Here is a 22,645-nt window from a genome sequence, read left to right as displayed (position 1 = left end):
TCATAACACATATGATATTCTATGAAGTTATTATGAACAACAATGAAACAAACAGGAATTTCGATTTATTATAATACTAGCATTTCAGCCCAGCGTTGCCCAAATGTTTCGATATGTATGTTGAGCAAAAAAAAAAAAAGTAATAGTAGGAAGGATGGCTTGAACCCGTGCCGCGAAGGAGAAAAAGAACGAGAAAAAAAAACCTGACGTCTTTGCGGTTACGACCACTGCAAACATGAAGCGACTTATGTTTACATGAAGGCCAGACAATCTAAAGGAGAGGATATCTTTTAAAAATATCGGCGAAAAAAGCGACCCCCCCTGTAGAAAATGCCTTGTTGAAGGTAAAGATGTTAATGTTTTTAGCCAATTTTTCGATATTTGTCATATGAAAGGCCGTACTTCATAAAATCCGTCGCCTCTGCCGAAAGTTTTAGGCAGACATGCAAACATACATACATACATACATACATACATACATACATTTATATATTGGTAACTAAAGATTTTCGACCCAAACCGATGAAAAATTTTGCCCTATCTCTGAATAGACTTTATGTAAAATTTCAAATGTTTAGACCAGAAATTGTCTGAGTAATTAGGTAGAGACCGCAGAGGTCAAATTTTTTAAAAACTTTGATCCTTATTATGACCCCTTAAAATTTATAGTTTTGGGTTCGAATTATTAAGTTAGATCCATATCCAAGGAATTTTTGTAACTTTGACCCCTATTATTTTTTCCATTAACATTTGTTTTGGGCTTAAATCAAGTAATTAAGTTAGATCCATGTCCAAGGAACCTATATTTAAAATTTCAAGTGTTAAGACCCAAAATTGTCGGAGGAGTTTGGTAAAGTTCTCAAAAGTCAAATCTTCAGTGCAGAGTGTCACGATCAACACCAGTCGACAGATTCGTACCCGGCAACACGCGCTATCTCTGGTTCGATTAGCAGAGACCGTATCCAATCGGCTACCATTAACCGCTAGAAATAAACGTTGAATTTAAAAAATTTTAATGTCCCTTACACTAGTCACGGTTATCTATGCATAACAGCTAAATTGACCGACTTTATTTAATTGAACGTACTCAATGATCCGAAACGAGTTTCTTAAATGGGCTGACATAATTATGTGGTTACTATATTAATTAAATAACTACGCACACTAGTGTTTACTTCTTTTCGGGAATCTTCAGAGCAGGATGTCAGGATTAATACCAGTCCACGAGCCATCCATGGCTCCATTAGCTAGAAATAACGTTGAATTTAAACATTTTAATTTTAAATATTCTTTACGTCATTCACAGTGATCTTATCGTTCTACGATATAAGAGCTAAATAGACCGACTTAATTCAACTCAAAGTGCTCAACGATAAGAAACGAGTTTCTTAAAGGGGCTGACATAATATATATGTGTGTTGTGTGTGTGTGTGTGTGTGTGTGTGTGTGCGTGTGTGCGTGTGTATTGAAATTAATATTTATGAGATAATCCAACACAGGTAGAAATGCTAAATATACAGGAAAGAGCATCGGTATAAATCGTTAATTTAATTTTTGTAAATGCAATGCAAAATAATTTGGAAATAGCAACATTTATTGTTGTATACAAATTAAGATTTGCTTAATCTATAGAGTTTTAAAAATAGTTCTCCTCCCAAGATGAAAAATAGTTAGCAAAATAACCTGTAATAAACTGTTAATAATTTTACTGGTCAGCGCATAAATTGAAACAATTCCAAATGTGGGAGGGATGTAATTTTTAGAAAAAAATTAATATAGATATATAAGTCTAAAGGATATTCCACGTATAAACTACGTATGAAGGTAAATGTAGGCGTATCAAAATCAGAAAATACATGCGTCGAGATGTAAGTTGAATTGTAATCAACAATTCATGTTCTATAAGCTATTCTCCAAATCCATTTGTATCCTTGAAACATATCTGTCCATACGGATCTATTAATGTATGAATAAACTCTAATGTGTATGAGTCATATATATATATATATATATATATATATATATATATATATATATATATATATATATACACACATATATATATATAAATATATATATATACATATACATATATATATACATATATATATACATATATACATATACATATATATGTATATATATACATATATATATGTCCCCTTTTTTACAAGGTAGTCACAACTAATCAAGGCCCGGAAGCCACTCGGGGATAAGGGTTATTGTGTGTACAGTACGTTAGTGTTGGAGATTTGATAAAATGTCTTACTTAAAGGGGCGGTTTATCAGGAATTTGTTTACACTGGACTTAAAGACATCCATGTTGTAGTCAGGTGGGAAACAGGCAACCGGAACAGAGTTCCACAGGCGTGCACTTTTATTATTTTTTTCTATTCTTTTGATTTTGGCACAGATAAGGAGTGGGGAAAAATTTGACAGTGGTTTCAGCTAGGCGGGTGTTCATCGTGAAAGATTGGCGAGGGGGGACCAGAGATTAAAGTTCAGACGAGCACCTGCAATGGTAGTAACGATAAAACAACGACAGGCTCGCAACATCTCTCCTGTGGGAGAGAAATTGCAGGGAAGAGAAAAGGGCATCACCAACTAGGTCACGAATAGCGACGAAACGTTGATCACCATTTTATAAATTCATTCGGTTTTTCTTTTTTCAAAACAACACACACACACACATACACACACAAACATATATATATATTCCTATAAATTTGTGGGTTTCTTTGTGTTGATAGTATTATTAAAACCTCTTTTATTTAAAAGGAAAATACAATTTGCTATACATGGGTCGTCGAATTGCATTTATCTTCAAAAGATCTAGCTAATTTGCATATATTTTTAAACATTCATATTTATTAATCCTTTTTAATTTTTTTACGTTTCTTAGAGGGTGATCATTTTTAGTAAACTATTACGTGTAATTATATTCATGCAGTTTTGGCAAATAACAAACAGAATCCTGAACAGAAGCGTGTGCTCTCTCCCAACTATCATCAATGGACCTGCGGTAATCTCGTCAGCATCAGACAAAGCCAAACTCTTTGCCAAGATCTTTGCAGCTAATTCTAACATTTGCGACCAAGGCCGCCAACCCCCAATATTTCCTCTTGTATCAGAAAACATGCGATGTGAAATATATGTGCGTGATGTTACCAAGTTAATCAAAAACCTTGATTCCAATAAAGCAACCGGTCATGACGGCATTCCAACTATAGTACTTAAAATATTCAATCAGAACTAGCGCCCATACTTACAAAACTGTTTAAACGTTGTCTTAAGGAGCATTGTTTCCCATCACCCTGGAAAATCTCATCAGTATGGCCTGTATTTAAGAATTCAGATGATCGATCATCCTTCTCTCAGTACAGGCCAATAAGTCTCCTGTGCGTCATGAGTAAGTTGCTGGAATCTGTGTTAAATACAGAAGTAATCGACCATCTCAGCAAAAATAATCTTCTTAGTGACACACAATATGGTTTCCGTTCTGCTAGATCTACAGCAGATGTGCTTACAGTTATATCTCATAGGATTAGCGAATCTCTCGACGGAGGCAACCTTTCTAGGGCAATTGCACTTGACATATCTAAGGCCTGTGATAGGGTATGCCATTAAGGTTTACTTCACAAGATCTCTAGCTATGGTATAGCTGGAAATGTCTTCTCAATTATTAAATCATTTCTTTCTGATAGGTTCACTAGAGTAGTAGTTGATGGGTAAAACTCAGAAGCTCACAGTATTTATGCTGGAGTCTCTCAGGGGTCCATCCTGGGCCCAACTCTTTTCCTGATCTACATTAATGATCTTCTAAATCACATCATTACATCATTCGTAGACATTTATGCTGATGACACTACTATCTATAGTAGCACATCTAAGACAGTAAACGACCAAGTTCTCTCCGATTCTCTCTCCTCTGGTCTTGAGCACGTGGTGCAATGGGTAAAGGAGTGGCTGGTTACTTTTAATGCATCTAAAATCAGGCTTCTATAATTACATCATAAACGTTCGGAACCCCATCTGGCATCAATTGAAATGAATGGATCTCGTCTTGAGGACGCCTCAAGTTTTGATAAGCTTCTGGGCTTGACCTTTACTACTGATCTTAAATGAAACACGTACATCAAATCTGTTGCCAAGACAACTGGAAAAAATGGTGGGATCCTTCTACAGAGCCAGTAGATATCTTAGTGCTGATGCAATTCTCTATCTATATAAGAGCCAGGTACGTCCAAGGATGGAATACTGTTGCCACATCTGGGTAGGAGCTGCTAGAAAGGACTTGTTCTGCCTTGATAGAGTTCAAAATAGACTTCGTACCCTCGTAGAAGATATCTCTTTCCTGCAACCTCTATCTCAAAGACGAGATGTTTAGAGTTTGTATCTGCTCTAACGTTATTTTCATGGAAAGTCTTCGACTGAGCTTCAATCTATGGTTCCCCCCTCGCATAACTTTCACAAGAAACACTCGTCTAGCTGAAGACACTATCTATGATTCCCCCCCCACTCTTTATCTGTGCTAAACTTAAACGTAGATTCCATGAACAAATCTTCGTTCTTAGAACTGCACGCCTGTGGAATTGTCTTCCGTTTTCCTGCTTTCCAACTGACTACAATATGGTCGTCTTCAAGTCTAACGTAAACAAGTTCTTGATTAGCCGTTCAACTTGTTTACAAATTTACCGAATTTCCATTACTACGGATTACTATATAGTCCAATTGTCCACTGTAACGCTTTAACACTTATCCTCGAGTGGCCTCTTGGCCTTGATAGGTGGTGATGCCTACGCACAAAAAAGATAGTCTACATGATATTTACTTGTGTACTATTTGCGTTAAAATGTTATAGCAAAGATACACCTCTTTCTATATATATTTACGTATGCGGTATATATATATATATATATATATATATATATATGTGTGTGTGTGTGTGTAGTCATCGACATACAGTCCTGTTTCGTTGTATCACAACTCATCAGTGCCGCTAGACTAGCATCTCTCCCAAGCCAAGAATTGAACCTAGAACCGTCGTGTTTACAATCGGCAGTTCTCCCACTCGACCAGAGAAGGGACGCCCGCAAATAACATGTCGGAATGTTTATTTAAATAGACATCCGTCACAACTCTTACAGTGCTCAAACCGCCTGTTTGTAAACAAAAAAAACAACGTGTTTCGCATTTTTCAGCCAATTAAGTATACGGGTGAGATTATTTACGATGCTCTACCCAAAGAGGGGTGGGGGCTTAAAATATATTTGTAGTCATCGACATATAGTCCTGTTTCGTTGTATCACAACTCATCAATGCCGCTAGACTAACATCATATCTATATATATATATATATATATATATATATATATTGTTAAAACAAATTTGCCTACAAAACACTTCTGTCAGTATTTTGTCTACAGATATGAAACTTAATCTCTTGGGTATTCAAACCCATACGAAACTTTATATTTGGGGTTCAGCGTGGGATAAATCGACGCGAAAGTGTAAATATAATAAAATAAATAGAATTAGTGAGGTGAAGATCGAACAACAGTATTACCAATCTGCATACATAATAGCTATAGGTCCATGTTTTAATTTTAAGCCTTCTAGCAAACATTACTTTATAGCTCAGACATAAAAGTCAATGGAAAAATAAATGGTAAGCTGAAAGTTTTGTTTCCGATTCACGGTGGTGGGGCACGAGTATTTTTTTTAAACTTTGTAAATAACTAGCCCGGGTACCCGACGTTGCCCTGGTGTTTAGAGTAGTGTTGAGCAAAAAAAGTGGAAGTAAGCAGGAGGCTCGAACCCGTAACGTGATACTGAAAAAGAAAGTGAAAGAAAATTTTACATCTTACCGCTTCTCCATAACGGAACGTTAAATTTCGGCAAACTCAATACAACTGAAACGATAACTTTCAAAAATGTCTCCCCTCTTTGTAGAAAACTGTCAAGTTTAGGGTGAAGGAATTCATGTTTTTCGCCAATGTTTCAATATTTGTCGTCCAAGACGTCAAGCTTCAAAATGATATCAATCTCGTGAAAACCCATCGTCTATGTCGAAAGATTTTGGCAGACATACATGCCTACATACATACATACATACATACATACATACATACATACATACATACAACCATACATTTTAAGAGAGAGGTGAGATTTATATTATAGACTAGCGAGGGGTACCCGGCGTTGCCCGGGTGTTTGTAGGTGTGTGTGGTGTTGAATAAAAAAGAAATCGGGGGGTAGGATCGAAGCCGAAACCCTGAGGCGAAGTTTGAAAATAAAATCCGCCAGCCGGAATGAAGCATTGTTATAAGCGAATAAGAGAAAGATGTTTAGAAGTCGTCGAGCGACGACGATGACGATGTAAGCATTGTTATAAGCGAAGTAAGAAAAGAAAACAACGTTTTAATTAAGCGGGGGGGGGGTAATCAAAACATCGAAAAAAACACAAAAAACCTAATGTAAGGCAAACGAGCGATGAAAACAGATACATGAATACGTGAAAAATGGCTTAAATAAGCCTGTTTCGATATTAAAATTTAAAAAATCGGTGGGTACCAGGGTGTTTTGGGTGTCGCTAAGAATAAGCGAAGTAAAAAAAAAAAAAAACAGGAAAACGAACGTTACGTGAAAAATGGCTTAAATAATACAGGGTTCAATATTTAAATTTAAAAAATCGAAAAAAAAACGATCTCACACCACGATTCGAACCCAAAACTCTTAGATAATGATATTAAATTTGTTTGGTTTTTCAACTATTTAAAGTAAATCAGGTCACGACGTCATGACGTCATCTGACGCATACGTTGTTGACCCCCCTGTCGAAAATTGTCGATTTCGGGGTGAAAAAGTTAACGTTTCTCTCTCTCTCTCTCTCTCTCTCTCTCTCTCTCTCTCTCTCTCTCTCTCTCGGCGAAAAAAAGCGAAGCATCCCTGTAGAAAAGTGCCTTATTGAATGTGAAGAAATTACTGTTTTTAGCCAATATTTCAATATTTATTGTCCGAAGGGTCGAACTTCAAAACAATACCGATCTTGGATTTGAGCAAAGTTTTAAGCAATGATGATTGCAACGTTTCTTGTCAGACGAGTGCCATAACCTCAGACACTTAAAGTCTATGAGCCCAAAAATGACTTTTTATTTTATTGTTTTTTTATTTTTTAAAAAATTTTTTATTTTATTCCTATCGGTGAATTCACACGCTCAAGCAGGCATGACACTGAAGATGGTCATTGAGATCAATGTTTCCATGCTTCCAGCATTTCAAGCCTTCACGCGTCACAATTTTCCCATCGCCACAGGAACATTTTTACAGACAAATGCCTGAGGGAGTATCTATACATAGATGATGTTACATAGTCTTAGCGTTGTACGACAGCTAAGTCTCTCTCGGTTCAAAATATTGAGATCAAGCATCAAGCAAGAGCAAGATAGCCAGGTACAAGTTAAACTGCAGACCAGCTTAATGCGGGTACTGGTCTCCCGCTTTATGTTTTTTTTTAATCAGAGATTTTCTGCTCCCAGAAATGTTGCCTTCACCACGGCTTACAGGAGTCCTCTCTACCCCAACACACACATGCATACACACAAACACACATGGAGCTAGTTTATATATATTGTGTCCAATATAATAGAATAATGAATATAAATTTTGCATTAATCAAAATATCATATTTAAACGTATTTTATGACTGGATAATGCCGGGCGACCTGCTAGTATACACACACGCACGCACGCACGCACACACAGATATATATATATATATATATATATATATATATATATATATATATATATATATATATATAATTATGAAATTCAAATAATCTTGTAAGGATGTATGTAATCCTCTTTCCGGTTTACGACACCCGGTTGCGCATGCGCGTATACCCTGCGCACTGAAATATTAACGTTATTTCGAAATTTTTATTTAACATGGAAAGAGTGGGGTTTAAAATAACTTAAACGTAATACAGAAATAAACGATGTAAAAAAAAAGCAGATATACCAAAATTTGAATTTAACTATAATAAGTATTATCGTATCTGTTCAGTGCACATTTACCTATAAGTATGGCTAACCACTTATAATTCAGTAACTTCAATTTTTTTTTCAAAAATAATCAATTATAATAACCAAACCGACTCATAGAAATCCATCTATATTCTTTTTTTATTTTAATGTACTTTCATAGAAATGTTTCTGTTGTGTCAGAAACCCCCTATTTTCTTTACGTCACAAGTGTCAGGCTCATACATTAATTCCATAGCAAATACTACATACTCACCCAACGGGTCACGGGTAGTCTATTATATATATATATATATATATATATATATATATATATATATATATATATATATATATATATATATTGTTGTTGTTAATTTGCAATATTATTTTTATATTTCGTAGACTATGTGTTATTTTATTATGATATTTTCAATGACACCGCGATCTTTTTATATATTTACTCTTTCTGTATCATATGTAAACGTTTCTTTTCAAATTTCTCATTTTCGCCGAGAAGGAATCTACGGTCATATTCCCTGACTCCAGGGTTGATGCTGTAGCAACGTCTTACGGCTACAAAAACATGACTGCCATTGTTCTCTAGAAATGAATACAAAGTCGTTTTTACATAACTGCTTCCTGTTGAAAAATTGATTTATTTCCCCACATGTATCCGCCACCCCACACCTTTCTCCCTGTCGACGAAAGTATGACGTTAATTGATAATATGGCCACGTAGAATTGTCTCCTAGATCTGCACAAGTTGAAAAACTGACCATCATTGTCTAAACAAAGTAAGGCGCGCTAGATGTTAACGCGTCATTAGAAAGATTGTTTACGTTTGTAAAGCAACCTGAAAATGTGATTATTACTAGAAGCGTCAGCATCGAACAATTGAATGGCGTGGGCATTGGGAAAGATCTAGCCCACAATAGACAGACAGGAAAGAGAGGAAGCTAATGAGACGGATTAGGAGAAATGAATACAAAACTGGAAGCAAAACATGAGGAGATGAAAACAAACGAATACAAATGTGAATGAAGATGTAAATGCAGAATATAGGGGATAGCAAAGATGAGAGAAAAGGAATATAAAACTGAAATAAATAAATGAGTGATAAGAAAAAGAAAGGAAATACCTTAAACATAGAAGGACATCCGTATCATCATTTCGTATGAATACGAATATAGCAATGACCAAAGACTTTATCTGAAAGTACATCTGTTAAACTCCTCGGCATAACGTTCACACGAAACATGAGTTGGAAAAATTACATTGAGGGCATTGCCAGGACCGCTGCGAAAAAGGTAGGTTCTCTGTACCGTACTAGAAAACTACTAACGCCCAAAAGCACCCTGTACCTCTATAAGGCCATCATTCGCCCATGTATGTGGAGTATTGTTGTCATATTTGGGCTGCTAGTCTCTAACACCTAGACAAGGTTCAAAAGAGAGTCGCACACCAGATAGGTCCTGAACTTTCATCTAAGCTTCAGCCTCTGTCCCATCGACGAAATGTAGCATCCCTCTGCCTGTTCTACAAGTACTTTAACGGTGAATGCTCCGACGAACTGCAAGCACTTGTACCCCTCGACGTAAATACGTCAACAAACCCGACAAGCAGCTAAATCCCACCCGTTCACAGTTGAGATCCCTAGATGTAAGAGAGCCTTCTACTCCAGTAGTTTCTTCCCTAGAACCGCTAGACTTTGGAATTCCATTCCGGGTCCCTACTTCCCCAACTGTACTGACATGCAGAAGTTCAAGTGTAACGTGAACCGAAATCTTGCTGCCCAACTCCCCACATAGTAGCCTGTAGCTTTTTTCCATGATAGTTGTCCCCTACATCAAAGTGGCAATATGCCTTGTTTGGAATGAAAATGTAATTTAAAAAAAAATTATTGTTTGCATTGGTTTCCTCGATATTTTTCTACTCAGAATTCTTTTCTAGAAAAACGTCGGGTTAATACGATTGACCACGTGACGATTGCCAGCATCACAAGGGAAAGTGATTTGGCGGAACGTGCTGGATTTGAACTCGGAGGCAGTTAAGATATGCCTGTGTCGTTAACCAGGTGACAAATGGCATCTCCAACAGAAAGAAATATAAACAGGACAAAAGACACCACCAACAGAAATATAAAACTCATAAAGCAAAGAAGATTAAAAAACGGAAAATGAAATAAAAGTAATGTTGAAGTAGAAAACAAATGAATATTGGTAAAGTGACATAAGAAATGAAAGAAAGATAAATGAAAACCAAACAACAGAACGAAAAAAAATTGACAGAAATCAAAAGTAAAAATGCCAAATAGTAGAGGTCAAAGCGTGGAAGTATACGACGAACGAAAAAGGGAAAAGGCGGGATTAAAATGATAACAAGAAATAAGATCAATCATACATAAAATAGGAAGTAAAAAAGGAAATGAGAGTCGAAACATTAGATAAGGAATAAGAGAATTTTTTAAACAAAATTACAAAAAAACTTACAAAACTAAAATGTTATAAAATGCCAAACTAAATACATAAACCGAAAGAATAAAAATGAAATTACCAGAAAAGAAATCTGATAATTAACGCAATAAAAAGATGAATTAAAAAGAAAAAAAAACAAAGAGAGAAAATGTAAAACGCAAAAAAAGCAAAGAAGGAAATATAAAAAGGGGCAATCGACTGTAAAATAACACGGGAAGAAAATGCGGATAAACTAAAATATAAAAATTGGAACAAAAAGTATGAAGTTAAACACGAAATGATGCGACACTAACCGCATAAAGCGACAAAAGGAAAACGGAAATAAAAGCACAATAAAAAACACAGTTAAATTTTAAAATATAAAAAAAAAAGAGACAGATATAAAAGGAAAGTAAAAAGTAGGAGAAAGTAAAATGGAATGAAACTGAAAATAAATTACAAAACTTAAACATAATATTTTATATATATATATATATATATATATATATATATATATATATATATATATATTACTATCGAATCTCTCTAGATTCAGCCACTCTGATGAGTCGTAGTAAAGTAAATCATGATATATCCAAACAGTCGTGCGAAATGGGCAAGTGGTAAGAGGTTAGACTCATTACCGTGGTGTCCCGATTTCGAATCTCGCTAGAGTCAGCCCTCTGATTAGTCGTAGACGACGAAACACGTGTCGGTAGATAATTATATCTCAAAAACAACATATATGCTGCTCCCAATACGAGGGTACAAAATTGGTTAAAAGGAAAATTATTCCCAACTTGCATTTAGGTAAAAAATGCACTTTCGTAAATAAGTGAATTTATTCAAAACGTATCCCCAAAACAAATAACATATATATAATTTAATAAATAATATGAAACTTAGAAGAGAACGCTAAAATATGAATAAATAAATACGATAGCAACTTCCAAAAATAAAAAGGGTTTTAAAAGGTCTTGCATATAAACGAAAGCATAAATAAAAGAATAGGATGTAACATTAAAACTGCAGCAATATAAAAATACTATTTTAAAAATATATAAATGAAAATAAAAATAAAAAACTATAAGTAAAAAGCAAAAACAATGAACATTTGAGAGTCAGAAACAAGAAACGATAAAAGTAATATTAAAGTGAGATTACAAGACGAAAACATTAAACAGACGTTGAAAGAGATGTAGGGAATTAAATAGGATTACAATCGAAAGTGAAATGAAAAGTTGATTATGAAAATTAATTATAAATGTCTCTGACATTAATAAAAGTTATTTACGAGAGTTATTTTTTTAGAGATTGAAAGAAATGAACCGATATATATATATATATATATATATATATATATATATATATATATATATATATATATATATATATTATTCAATTCAATTTTCACCCCAAACAAGGCACAGTGCCACTTTGAAGCAGGGGGCTACTATTAGGGAATTAATTAGCGGGGTCATTATGAGGGGAGAAGAGTAGAAAGATGTTTGTTAACATTACACTTGAACTTCTGCATATCATTGCAGTTGGGAAAGCAGAATCCCGGAAGGGAGTTCCAAAGACCCGCAGTTCTGGGGAAGAAACTACTGGAGTAAAAGGCTTTCTTGCACCTAGGGATCTCTACTGTAAAGGGATGAGACTTAGTAGCTTGTCGGGTTTGTCGGGGGTAGTTACGTCGGGGAGGTACAAGTGTTTGCAGTTCGTCAGAGCATTCACCATTAAAGTATTTGTAGAACAGGCAGAGGGATGCAACATCTCGTCGATGTGACAGAGGTTGAAGCCTAGATGACAGTTCAGGACCTATCTGGTGTGCGACTCTTTTTTGAACCCTGTCCAGGAGCGAGAGACAAGCAGCAGATGCACCAGCCCAGATGTGACAACAGTACTCCATACATGGGCGAATGGTTGCCTTATAGAGGTATAGGATACTGGCAGGCGTAAGTAGTCTTCTAGCACGGTAGAGGGAGCCAGCCTTCCTTGCAGCAGCCTTGGCAATGCTCTCAATGTATCTATTCCAGTTCATATTCCCTGTAAACGTTAGGCCGAGGAGTTTAAAAGAAGTACTTTCAGGCAATGTGTTCTTGGCAATTGCTATTGGTGGTAGAGAAGGTTTCTTGTAGTTATTGAATGAGACAAGCTTAGTCTTAGCAGCATTGAATGTGACCAACCATTTTTGTCCCCATTCCACTACGGACTGAGGGTCGTCCTCTAGTGTTTCTGCCATTTTCTTGGATATGTGTTCATTTGTTTTCCCCTCATATCTGTTATAGAGAGTGGTGTCATCGGCAAATATACCCATCTCCGAAACAATTTTATCAGGGAGGTCATTTATGAATAGCAGGAATAATAGAGGTCCAAGGATAGACCCCTGAGGTACTCCCACATTTATGTCATATTGTTTGGATGTATGTCTGTCGAGGACAACTTTGATTTTTCTATTACTTAAGAAGGATTTAATTACATTATGAATTCTTCCAGTGATTCCATATGATCTAATTTTCCTTAGAAGACCATCGTGCCATACCCTGTCAAAAGCCTTAGATATATCAAGGGCCACCGCTCTACCCTCCCCTGTTTTATCCAATGAACGGTATATACGTTAAGAAACTACAGTTAAGATATCTGCTGTTGAACGGGCTTGCCTGAATCCATATTGTTTGTCAGTCAGGAGTTTAGCAGCTGTTAGGTGCTGGACTAGGGCTTGATTAACTAAGGACTCAAATATTTTGGCGAAAAACGGGAGTAGGCTAATGGGGCGATAATTTAGTGGGTCAGTTCTTTCACCAGAATTCTTGAAGACTGGTACCACAGAGGCGGTTTTCCAGCAGTCGGGAAAACAAGATTCGTTAAGGCATTTATTGTAAAGTTTGGACAGAACTGGAGCAACCTCGGCAGAGCATTTTTTTAATAGCACAGCCGGGATGAGATCTGGTCCACATGCTTTTGAGGTGTCTAGGTTTTTTTATAATAGCATGTACCTGAGAAGGGGTGATTTTCAAATCGTCAAGTGTGGCGTCTGTTCGCAGAGGAAAATCAGGGAGTGAGTGGTGTACCGAGTTCAGTGTGGAGTTTGAGGCAAACCGACAGTTAGCAGATTAGCCTTGTCAGTTGCCGTGCAAGCAACCTCATGATTGTTTGTTAGTGGATGAATAATTGACTGTCCATTATTAACTACGCTGTTGTAGATTTTCCAAAAATCCCGGGTTCCTAATTTCTGTGCTTCGATGCGCTTTCTGGTGGTTTCAGAGTAATCTGTCTTAGCTGTGTCTATCACTCTCTTACAATTATTTCTAGCTTCTATAAACGTCTGTTTATTTCCGCTGGACTTATGTCGGTTGAATCTGCGGAACGCATGCTGCCTTTGACAAATGGCATCTGCACAAGCAGAAGTAAACCATTGGGGAGAGTGGGGCTTGCTATAGTATTTCCGTGCGGGAACATGTGCTTCAATAGCAGTTTAAACCATTCAGTTGTCTCATTTGCACACTGTTCCGCTGGAAGAGTAAAGATATTTTGCCAAGGGGCATCTCTGATGAGCTCCCTGATGGCTTCCCAATCAGCCTTTTTGTAATACCTCGTTGTTTTGAGAAGTGGGTCTTCAGTTTTAGGGCGAGAATTTAGGCTGATTTCTACCATTATCACAGCGTGATCAGCATTCCCGAGTGGGCTGTGGGCATTTGTTGTACAGTCATTGGGAACCGTTGTCAGAAAGAGATCTAGAAGTGAGGCATGTTGATCGTGCTGGTCTGGGAAACGTGTCGGAAATGTAACCAACTGAGATAGGGAATGAGATATAGAGAAGCTATGAGTTGCGCTACCAGCTACGTCTGTGTGATTTGAGAATCCTAGCCAGTTACTGTGTAGCTGTTAGTTTTGAAGGCATTTGGAGAAATTTCTATTGGTATAAAATACATAGCTTTAATGCTGTGATTTAAAAATTGTTAATTTTGGGAAGTGAGAAGTAAAGCAAGTTCCGAAAAAGTGGAAAGGATTGAGTTTAAGCAATTAAGTTTTTTTGCGTCTATTTTGTCTATACCCTCAGCTAACTCTGCATCGATAATATATATATATATATATTCATAATAAACATGAATAAAATGAAAGTTTAAAATAATAGAAGCGTAACTAGGTAACAAGTGGCACCTAAAACATATACAGTGTTTCGTACATATACATTATAAGAACACATGTTTATACACGAGAACTTGAATGAATAGTGATTACAAGTCAAAATGCTGATTGTGTACATTTGAGTATTTGGCAGCGTGGCATTGTGTATGTATGGGCTTTACCTTTTCTTGTAGTGCATGTGTTTTAATCATGGCTTGAGGTAGTTGTCTGTCCAGCCGAGTCGAAAAAGTTAGATATGTGCGTCATAGAGGAATCCCTTTCCCATTCTCGATGCAAACGCCGGAGTGTGGTGTTGGGTTCCTTTCGTTTTGTTGTCTCTTGAAGTCGGTATACCATACGTTTGCGTGTAGCTGTTAGTTTTGAAGGCATTTGGAAAAATTCTATTGGTATAAAATACATAGCTTTAATGCTCTGATTTAAAAATTGTTGATTTTGGGAAGTGAGAAGTAAAGCAAGTTCCGAAAAAGTGGAAAGGATTGAGTTTAAGCAATTAAGTTTTTTTGCGTCTATTTTGTCTATACCCTCAGCTAACTCTGCATCGATAATACTATCTATATAAGCAGGAACAAAACACAAGAACATAGAATATACAAAATGAAACTATAATGATATACTATATATACATTTAGCATTAAGAACATATAAGAAATAAGAGATACAACATGAATGTAGGTAAATAAAAAAATTGGGACGGAAGAAGTAAAAAAAAAAAACATTTTGATACAAAGAAATACAAAAACGTCGGAATTATGTTGTTTCGGCGGTTTCCATCTGTTGAAACACTTATCGCGTTTTTACAACTTATTTCCTTTTGAAAAAGCGATTCTATCCCGAAATATCAAAGACACCAACCATCACGGTCCCAAAAAACAATACTGATTTTTTTGTGTTATATTATATTCGAATTTTAAAAATAAATAGACGTACGGTATTTCACTATTCTACATGATTTCGACTTGTTTGTCTATTTTTGTTCATTTTCCACACCACTGCCCACACCGGTAACCCATATTTTTATAGCCTTATAATACACTTATATATATATATATATATATATATATATATATATATATATATATATATATATGTATCAATTCCCGCAACTGATCGCCTGGAACGTTAATTAAAACACTCACACACACGCACACACATACACACACACACACACACACACACACACATATATATATATATATATATATAATATTTATATATATATATGTATATATATATATTTATATATATATAGGCATGTGGGTATGAGTAATGCCTCAGAGAAGTGAACACCACTACCTTGCATATTTGCAGGTTAGCCTTGGGCAAAAGATAGCCATACCATAGGAACTAGAAGTACCGGGTTGGAACCAGACACGAGGTAGTCTTTTCTCAATGAGGGTAGATGGGGTTATTTGGATCTTGGCTGAAAACTCGTCTAGCATTGGTGACATGATATCTCCACGTGCGCCTATTATTGTTTGCATTTATTTTATCATGGATTATAATTGTTGAATTTCAGATGTTGATATAGGTGTTGTACAAGCATGTATCATTGTTAGTTTTCATGTACAGACATCTCTCCAAAAGTCTTGTAACGTATACGACCTTAACAAATTGGAAGTATGCTGTCGCAAATCCGCACATTGGCTCTTAAAGCTTATCAACAAATCATTACTGCTTTCATTGGACAGGAACTATCCTGGGTGGAGCTTTTTCTTGCAACGAAGCAGCATTTTTTTGGGATAACACTGCTCGTCAAATTCATGAGAATAGTCTAGAAAAGGTGAGCGAAATAGTCTGCTCGGATCGAAGCTGTTCACAGTATCAGGGGGAAATGATAGAAAAAATAACATTTATGCAATAGAAAAAGGTTTAGATGAACATTGCAGCAAAAGATGTGAGGACACTTCTTGGTCATGTGGGTTCTGATCTCCCATAATGGAAATCTGACATTGTGGTTAATGACTGGCAATGCACATCGTCGACATTGCTAATCTATCGAAATCCCCTCCCAGTAAAGAAGATCAAATAACTGAAAGATTGCTGAATACACATTTTTTTGAAAGAGTATGTTTAAAAGTATCAAAAGGAAAATTCGCACAAATATTATAAGCCAACTTCAACACCTTATGAGATTTGTAACCGTATCATGTGTCTGAGGCTGGCTTTACCTCATCAGTTATTTCATAGTTTATGTAAGCTTTTGTCGATGAAAGGTCTTACGCACTACTAGTCCAAAGTCTGTGCACAACTAAAAAGAATACAATTATCACTAGTTTTACCAAGTCCATAACTCCCTATAAAATCCAAATCTTCTGCCATAAAGTAACTAAAGTAACAACATTTTATCACCCTTAGGAAGTTTTGAAAAACAGTCTTGATAAAATGTAATGATGATATGTTGGCAACTATTTTGAAATAATGACAAGTCTCCTTGCGATATCTGAGAACGATTATGCAAGAGGAAAGCTGGGCAAAAGAGCCACTTACGTACACTCGGACGTCCAACATCAATATATAGAAGTTACAGGCTTATTTTCAAGACGTAGCAATCATCCTTTAGTTGTATGTATGTATACCGGAATATATGTACATTATACATGTATATATATACATATATATATAATTATATATATATATATGTATGTATATATATATATATATATATATACATATATATATATATATATCAATCATTAAGGGAGAACTTTTGTTATGCATGATTAAATGTAAAATAAGTAAAGCACGTTTAAAAAAGGGGGAAGAAGGGAAAAGAAAAAGAAAGTGAGTAAGATAACCGGTTCCGCTCTTGCATTTTTAACGCTATATTGAAGGATTTGCTATATTAAAAAAAGGTTACGTTGTGTTCTCTTCATGGGTTAGAGAAGAGGGAAGTTATTCAAAAAAGCAACGTTATAATAGTATTTTCAAAGATCCTAGATGTTAATCCCTCTCTAACATAAGAGATATTCCATCTGTTTAAAGAGAGAAGACGACAACCGAACGGGAATAGTTTCCATGATTTCTAGGGGAAATGTGGAGTGACCACAACTAAGAATTGAAAATGAGTTCGCGCTGAAGTTCGCTGCACATGACGGGTTTTGAATGAGATGGGCAATTATTGAAGACCCCATGTATTGGCAAGAACACCAGTTGTTCGGTATGTCCTATTTCTGATTTTGTTAGATGCCTGGTGTTGGACTCTACAATCACATCGTAGAGAAAACACAACACGCACACTTCGTGCAAAACAACATTTTGAACTGTTGAGTTGATTTATTTGACAAATTTCTGACGTACTGTCCCCAACTACGGTAAACAAAGATATATTGGACATTTAATCATCGTTTGATCTTTAATTTCAGAAAATTTCGTTATTTTCTTTTCATCACAATCTAAATTACATCAGGAGTGTACGTATTCTTGGATAGAGTATCAGTAATCGTTTTAAATTGGTGTATGTACTAAAAAATCATGCAATATATGTATATATATATATATATATATATATATATATATATATATATATATATATATATAGCAAGAGGTTAGAACTGCCGATTATTAACTCAATCGTGGTAAGTTCAATACCTTGCTATGGAATGGTGATGGTCTAGTCGCACTGATAGGCTAGGATACACCAAAACAGTACTGCATGTGGATGACTCTATTTTAGCTCCCTTGTTTGGTTAGAGCACTGTCGTAAATTTATCTCCCGCGCTGCTTAATTGGCATTAATGCAAGACTTGCTGATTGTATATTTGTAAATAAACAAACAACTTGAGCGTTGTGAAATCGGTGGGTGAGTGTCTCATTAAAGGAACATTCGAGAGGATCATTTGCAGGCACCGATCTCATGTGCCAGAAGTTAGAACTGCCGACTATCAACTCGATTCTTGTAGGTTCAATTCCTGACTATGAAAAGGTGTTTGTCTAGCCTCACTGATGAGATGTGATACAGCGAAACAATACTGTATTTTGATGATTGTAGACTTATATATATATGTTATGTTGCTGTTTGTGCCGTTAAAAAAACTGGTTTAAAAGTTTGAATGAGTTTAACTAAATGTTAATTTTAGAACTATTTAATAGGATAATTTTACATCATTCCATCTTACATCATGATGGTATAATCGACGGTTCCAGTTATTGGGTATACATTTCAAAGCGAAAAAATATATAATGATCGCAATCAGTTTTTCCCGAATACATTTGTTGGTATCAATTTTATATTAGTGATTTACAAAATCTAGTGATCTGCGTGTGTGCTGAAATTCCATAAAAGATAAACAGTATTTAACCATTACTTGCGAAATTCTCATTTGGACACAATTACAATCTATGGCTGCTGTCTTGTCTGACAAGCTTCTCGGACTGGCCTTCACATATGGAAGACCTACATTAAATCTTTTTGCCAAGTCGCAATCAGAAAACTAGTTTGATTGTTATACGGCTGTCGGCACAACTTGCGATCTCTATTGAAACCAGATAGATCTTAAGATAAACTTGCGATCTGTATTAGAGCCAGATAGATCCGAAGATAAATTTGATACCTATATTAGAGCCAGATAGATCCTAAGATGAATTGCAGTTTGCAAGTATAAAGGGGAAGGCTGCTCAACTCGCCCTTTCCTGTATTGACAGAGAACAAAACTGGATTTAAAATCTATTATGCAATGCCATTTTCATCTTCATAAGTACCTGTTTTCTCAGAGAAGTGACCTTATTTTCGTTATTTATATGTCATGTGCTTCACTCAGCTTCAGTCAATTACCGCGCTGTTGTAAACCATTCCCACCAATAACTCATCAAACTAAACCCACTGTCAACAATTTTACTTATTATCTATCTGTAACTAAAAATCAACGAATACGTCGTCAACAAAATGCCGTTTCTGAAACTGCATGCGTTTTGAACACAATACAGTCGGAATGCTTTCTAGGTTACTATGACATAGCCGTTTTAGAACTTAACGTAAGCAAATTCTTGTTGAGCTATCCTTTTTATTAATTTCTCTCGAATCTCTGCCATTGCCAATAATTAATGTGTAAATGTCTTTCATAACTGCACGCATGTGCACACGGGGTTGCTCAGTTGATTCACGACGCTTAATTCTGTTAACACATTAGAAAAGCAAAGATTTGTGTGAAACGAAAAACATAAACATCATAATGAAAAAGGTTCCCCATATTCAGGGTAATATTGCAGTGGAATATTAGATTAACATTGTGCAATGTGTTTCGAATGACGAAATTCGATGTATCCATCTCTGGAGCTATTAACAGAAGGAAACACAGAAAGTATGAAAAAGCTTTAAAAGAAGTTCGACAAGAATGAAAAAGAAATAACATGAAAGGAATATTCGGAAGCGAACGAATATAAATGGGGAATCCCCATAAGATTAAAGAAATGCCGATTTGAAAAGATGAGCTAGATGATTACGAATAGATTCTGCTCTTCGTGATAAAAGTAGAGAACAGTCCTTATAAGATATTGAGGTTCTTCGATAAACACTTATGTTGGACCGAAAAAATAATTTGAAACGAGGTTCAAAAGATGATGTACTTTGATGTGTTTTAAGTATGATAGCCTAATTGATTAATGATAGTTTATATGCGATCATAGCATATGGTCTACTGCCTGGATTAATGTCTACTGTCTCTACATGTATGTTGTCTACCATCTGTATATGTATATTATCTGCTATATGTATATGTATGTGGTCAATAATATATATATATATATATATATATATATATATAGAGAGAGAGAGAGAGAGGGAGAGAGAGAGATAGAGAGATAGAGAGAGGGGGATATTTGTTTTATTTTTATCCAGTTTAATTTCCCAGAAATCAAGCGAGTCCTTTCCCGCGAATAACACCTGATTTCTATATAAGATATATATATATATAATCGGGCAGTCTATTAAACTTCTCATTTTCCTCCCAAACTCACAATTAGTAAAAAAAAAGTTACGAACATTATTTCCGTCTCCTTGATTCACCATGCAACTGTGTTATAATGTACGTTCCTTGTGTTCCTTACTGGATTCCAAAACAAAAATACATATAGTGTGGTGTTATTACTTGATATAACATAACTTGGAAGAGGGGCAACATTTCACGTAAAAGTCAGTGTTGATTAGCCATACCAACCTGATTTTAGTTTTTTTTCTGTTTGTAAATAAAATTCTCGGACACTCAAAATATCATGTTTTACCCATTACAAATTATTAGCACCCTTCTGCTCCTAAATCAGTGGCTTTCAAACTAATTTCATAGTTTCTCCTGATTTTTATTTATTAGATAACACCAACACAAGATTCTCCAATAAAGAGCCTGAATGACAAGCAATCGCCTCTTAAAATAATTAGATACTACGTTTAATAAACGGAGACATTCTAATAATTCACTTAAAATTTCATAATAAAAAATAATAATGCCTACTGGATAGAACTTAAATGTCCGACGAGAAAGGTTGAAGCCTACTAGACAATATTTAAGGCGTCTCAGTACAGGGGTTTGTCAGGAGAACCTGGCATGCAGATGATTTCCTATACAAGTAAACTGACTAAATATTAAAATTCACGTAAGTCCAAATTAGGCCTTCTCTGTATGACTAACCTACACTGGCTTATGCGAGGAATTATGCACTTTCCTCAAGTGATGTTGCCTCTAGTAACACCAAAAAGCTGGATAGTCCACCAGACTAGATGAACTTTTGTTCTGTAATCCAGAAAAAACAAGAGAACCTAAGAAAAATATACTATAGCATTCAACTGGTTACTTAAGGTCTTTACTAACTCAACATTTGCAACGTAATTTATACAGAGATCAAATGTTGACTTTTAGGAAGGTGGCTCGTTGATTTTTAGAACTTCGAATGAAGTAAAATGAAGCAAAGAGAACTAGAATGCTTACTAGATGCCTCCCTTGAGTCTCTAAGTTCTCTCTGCAAAGAGCTTTGTCAGGATAACTAGGTATGATGCTACTTCTCCCTACAAGTGAACCATTAATAATAGTCAAAATCATATTCGCAGCCCAAATACTATAACCTTGGTATGGCTAACAAACACTGGCTTTTATGAAGAATGGAACATTTTCCCTAAGGCATGTTATCTCAAGTAACAACACTAATCCGTATATTTCACCAGATTAAATAAATCCTTGTCCTGGAATCCGATAAGACTAAGAGAACACTAGAAAGATATACTGTAACATATTAAAATGATCAGTTGGGGAGATAACAATTATGTTCTCGACTTTTTAACAAAGAGAGAGCTTGGGAAAATGTAATTGCTTATTCCGATATATATATATATATATATATATATATATATATATATATATATATATATATATATATATCATAAATCAAATGGATTGACTTTTATGGACGGTGTCGGGAAGAGCTTTCTTTTGAATCAATCTCTGCTCCACGCAAGATGTGGCATTGCTGCTAATTTCTGTCTTCGTTCACCAAACACTGATCTCCCTCCTCCTCTGCTGCTTTTACTTCGTGTTGAATCACTCGTTGATTCCGTTGCCAACCTCTTTAGTTTTCGACACACTTTTCGTAAGTGGCCAGTAATTTTGCAATTATGGCATCTGAGTTCCCGCGTCAGACAGTTCTCCTGTCCTTTTAGACCGTTGGAGTGTGACGTTCTTCCACATCCTTCACATGGTTTATTTCGAGGGGCTCTGGGATCCTCCCTCTCCCGGTTCCTTCTCGACATCATCGAGCCAAACGTCGAACGCTCATTGAGGTTGCAAGAAAGGAGTCGACATATCCGTTGTTTCTAGACTAACCAATCTGTGAAATGCATGTTCCACTGTTGTCAATATATTGGCATCGGTCAACAACTTGCGCAGGAATTTTGTATTAGCAAGTTCAGCTACGGGTTCGCCACCCATCATGTCCTCTGAAAAGTTTATAGTCGGCAGCTCTCGTTAGGGCACTAGAAGTAAAATTGAAAAACCTTGCTTGAGACCGAAGCTTCTTGCTGTCTCGTC

Source organism: Euprymna scolopes, chromosome 22 (assembly GCF_053919585.1).
Source record: "Euprymna scolopes isolate OS-2025 chromosome 22, ASM5391958v1, whole genome shotgun sequence".
NCBI lineage: Eukaryota > Metazoa > Mollusca > Cephalopoda > Sepiida > Sepiolidae > Euprymna > Euprymna scolopes.
Note: the sequence above shows the minus strand (reverse complement) of the source record.